Consider the following 5,051-nt stretch of genomic DNA (forward strand, 5'->3'; position numbering starts at 1 on the left):
TTTTTCTTATTATCCTAATGATATGCCTTTGTCTACTTTGATTGAGAATAATAATGAATCTATGGATGTGAATTTTGTTGGTATGAATAATTTTGGTGACAACGCGTATAGAGGAAACTTTAATCCTAGGCCGTATCCTAGTAATTCCTCTAATAATTATGGTAATTCCTACAACAATTCTTATGGAAATTATAATAAGATGCCCTCTGATTTTGAATCTAAAATTAAAGAATTTATTACTTCGCAAAAGAATTGCAATGCTTTGATTGAAGAAAAATTGCTTAAGATTGATGAGTTGGCTAGGAACATTGATGGAATTTCTCTTGATGTTGATTCTTTGAAACTTAGATCTATTCCACCTAAGCAGGATGTCAATGAGTCTCTCAAAGCCATGAGAATTTCCATTGATGAGTGCAAAGAAAGAACCGCTAGGATGTGTGCTAAGAAAGATTGCTTTATAAAAGCGTGTTCTTCTAGTTTATATGAAAATAAAGATGAAGATCTAAAAGTTATTGATGTGTCCCCTATTAAATCTTTGTTTTGCAATATGAATCTTGATAATTATGGTACTGAATATGATCCACCTCTACCTAGAAGGCGTTCCAAAAATTTGGAGTCTTTAGATCTTGATGCTAAAATTGTTAAAAGTGGGATTGAAGAAGTCAAAACTTTAAATATTAATGAACCCACTATTTTGGATTTCAAGGAATTTAATTATGATAATTGCTCTTTGATAGATTGTATTTCCTTGTTGCAATCCGTGCTAAATTCTCCTCATGCTTATAGTCAAAATAAAGCTTTCACTAAACATATCGTTGATGCTTTGATGCAATCTTATGAAGAAAAACTTGAGTTGGAAGTTTCTATCCCTAGAAAACTTTATGATGAGTGGGAACCTACTATTGAAATTAAAATTAAAGATCATGAATGCTATGCTTTGTGTGATTTGGGTGCTAGTGTTTCCACGATTCCAAAGACTTTGTGTGATTTGCTAGGTTTCCATGATTTCAATGATTGCTCTTTAAACTTGCACCTTGCGGATTCCACTATTAAGAAACCTATGGGAAGAATTAATGATGTTCTTATTGTTGAAAATAGGAATTATTTGCTCGTAGATTTTATTGTTCTTGACATAGATTGCAATCCTTCATGTCCTATTATTCTTGGTAGACCTTTCCTTAGAACGATTGGTGCAATTATTGATATGATGGAAGGGAATATTAGATTCCAGTTTTCATTAAGGAAAGGCAAGGAACACTTCCCTAGAAATAAAATTAAATTACCTTATGAATCTATTATGAGAGCCACTTATGGATTGCCTACCAAAGATGGCAATACCTAGATCTATCTTCGCTTTTATGCCTAGCTAGGGGCGTTAAACGATAGCGCTTGTTGGGAGGCAACCCAATCTTATTTTTATTCCTTGATTTTTGCTCCTGTTTAGTAATAAATAATTTATCTAGCCTCTGTTTTGATTGTGTTTTTTGTGTTTAATTAGTGTTTGTGCCAAGTAGAACCGTTGGGAAGACTTGGGGAAAGTCTTTTTAATCTTGCTGTAAAAAACAGAAACTTTAGCGCTCACGAGAATTGCTGCCATTTTTATTTGTAAAGTGCTATTTAGTTAATTCTTTTTGAAGATGATTAATAGATAAATTCATCTCGTCCAGAAATTTATTTAAGAATTTTTGGGGTTCCAGATCTTGCGTTAGCTACAGATTACTACAGACTGTTCTGTTTTTGACAGATTCTGTTTTTCGTGTGTTGTTTGCTTATTTTGATTTATCTATGGCTAGTAAAATAGTTTATAATCCATAGAGAAGTTGAAATACAGTAGTTTTAACACAAATATAAATAAAGAATGAGTTCATTACAGTATCTTGAAGTGGTGTTTTGTTTTCTTTCGCTAACGGAGCTCATGAGATTTTCTACTTTAAGTTTTGTGTTGTGAAGTTTTCAAGTTTTGGGTAAAGATTTGATGGATTATGGAACAAGGAGTGGAAAGAGACTAATATTGGGGATGACCATGGCACCCCAAGATAATCTAAGGGCACCTAAAATCCAAAGCTTGGGGATGCCCCGGAAGGCATCCCCTCTTCCGTCTACTTCCATCGGTAACTTTACTTGGAGCTATATTTTTATTCACCACATGATATGTGTTTTGCTTGGAGCATCTTGTATGATTTGAGTCTTTGCTTTTTAGTTTACCACAATCATACCTGCTGTACACACCTTTTTAGAGAAACACACATGATTCGGATATTATTAGAATACTCTATGTGCTTCACTTATATCTTTTGAGTTATATAGTTTTTGCTCTAGTACTTCACTTATATCTTTTAGAGAAAGGTGGTGGTTTTGTTTTATAGAAACTATTATCTCTCATGCTTCACTTAGATTATTTTGAGAGTCTTAAATAGCATGGTAATTTACTTAAATAATCCTAATATGCTAGGTATTCAAGACTAGTAAAAACTTTCTTATGAGTGTGTTGAATACTAAGAGAAGTTTGATGCTTGATGATTGTTTTGAGACATGGAGGTAGTGATATCAAAGTTGTGCCAGTTGAGTAGTTGTGAATTTTAAAAATACTAGTGTTGAAGTTTGCAAGTCCCGTAGCATGCACGTATGGTAAACGTTATGTAAGAAATTTGAAACATGAGGTGTTCTTTGATTGTCCTCCTTATGAGTGGCGGTCGGGGACGAGCGATGATCTTTTCCTACCAATCTACCCCCCTAGGAGCATGCGCGTAGTGCTTGGTTTTGATGACTTGTATATTTTTGCAATAAGTATGTGAGTTCTTTATGACTAATGTTGAGTCTATGGATTATACGCACTCTCACCTTTCCATCATTGCTAGCCTCTTCGGTACCGTGCATTGCCCTTTCTCACATTGAGAGTTGGTGCAAACTTCGCCGGTGCATCCAAACCCCGTGATATATTATGCTCTTTCACACATAAACCTCCTTATATATTCCTCAAAACAGCCACCATACCTACCTATTATGGCATTCCCGTAGCCATTCCAAGACATATTGCCATGCAACTTTCCACCGTTCCGTTTATCATGACACGTTCATCATTGTCATATTGCTTTGCATGATCATGTACTTGACATAGTATTTGTGGCAAAGCCACCATTCATAATCCTTTCATACATGTCACTCTTGGTTCATTGCATATCCCGGTACACCGCCGGAGGCATTCATATAGAGTCATACTTTGTTCTAGTATCGAGTTGTAATCATTGAGTTGTAAATAAATAGAAGTGTTATGATCATCATTTTCTAGAGCATTGTCCCAAGTGAGGAAAAAAGAGAGAGAAAGGCCATAAAAAAGAGAAGGCCCAAATAAAAAAATGATAGAAAAAGAGAGAAGGGACAATGTTACTATCCTTTTTAACACACTTGTGCTTCAAAGTAGCACCATAATTTTAATGATAGAGAGTCTTTTGTTTTGTCACTTTCATATACTAGTGGGAACTTTTCATTATAGAACTTGGCTTGTATATTCCAACAATGGGCTTCCTCAAATGCCCTAGGTCTTCGTGAGCAAGCAAGTTGGATGCACACCCACTTAGTTTCTTTTGAGCTTTCATATATTTATAGCTCTAGTGCATCCGATGCATGGCAATCCGTACTACTTGCATTAACATCAATTGATGGGCATCTCCATAGCTCATTGATTAGCCTCGTTGATGTGAGACTTTCTCCTTTTTTTGTCTTCTCCACATAACCCCCATCATTATATTCTATTCGACCCATAGTGCTATATCCATGGCTCACGCTCATGTATTGCGTGAAGGTTGAAAAAGTTTGAGATTACTAAAGTATGAAACAATTGCTTGGCTTGTCATCGGGGTTGTGCATGATGAGAGCATTCTTGTGTGATGAAAATGGAGCATGACTAAACTATATGATTTTGTAGGTATGAACTTTCTCTGGCCATGTTTTTTTGAGAGGACATAATTGCTTAGTTAGTATGCTTGAAGTATTATTATTTTTATGTCAATATTGAACTTTTATCTTGAATCTTTCGGATCTGAATATTCATACCACAATTAAAAAGAATTACATTGAAATTATGCCAAGTAGCATTCCACATCAAAAAATCTGTTTTTATCATTTACCTACTCGAGGACGAGCAGGAATTAAGCTTGGGGATGCTTGATACGTCTCCAACGTATCAATAATTTTTTATTGTTCCATGCTATATTATATTCTGTTTTGGACATTATTGGGCTTTATTATGCACTTTTATATTGTTTTTGGGACTAACCTATTAACCGGAGGCCCAGCCCAGAATTGCTGTTTTTTGCCTATTTCAGAGTTTCGCAGATAAAGAATATCAATCGGAGTCCAAACGGAATGAAACCTTCGGGAACGTGATTTTTGGAATGAACGTGATCCAGAGGACTTGGACCCTACGTCAATACATCAACCAGGAGGCCACGAGGTAGGGGCATGCCTACCCCCCTGGGCGCGCCCTCCACCCTCGTGGGCCCCCTGTTGCTCCACCGACGTACTCCTTCCTCCTATATATACCTACGTACCCCCAAACTACCAGATACGGAGCAAAAACCCTTATTCCAGCGCCGTAACTTTGTGTATCCACGAGATCCCATCTTGGGGCCTATTTCGGAGCTCCGCCGGAGGGGGCATCGATCACGGAGGGCTTCTACATCAACACCATAACCCTTTCCGATGAAGTGTGATTAGTTTACCTCAGACCTACGGGTCCATAGTTATTAGCTAGATGGCTTCTTCTCTCTTTTTGGATCTCAATACAAAGTTCTCCCCCTCTCTTGTGGAGATCTATTTGATGTAATCTTCTTTTGCGGTGTGTTTGTTGAGACCGATGAATTGTGGGTTTATGATCAAGTTTATCTATGAACAATATTTGAATCTTCTCTGAATTCTTTTATGTATGATTGGTTATCTTTGCAAGTCTCTTCGAATTATTAGTTTGGTTTGGCCTACTAGATTGATCTTTCTTGCAATGGGAGAAGTGCTTAGCTTTGGGTTCAATCTTGCGGTGTCCTTTCCCAGTGACA

Source organism: Triticum urartu, chromosome 1 (assembly GCF_003073215.2).
Source record: "Triticum urartu cultivar G1812 chromosome 1, Tu2.1, whole genome shotgun sequence".
Classification (NCBI taxonomy): Eukaryota; Viridiplantae; Streptophyta; class Magnoliopsida; order Poales; family Poaceae; genus Triticum; species Triticum urartu.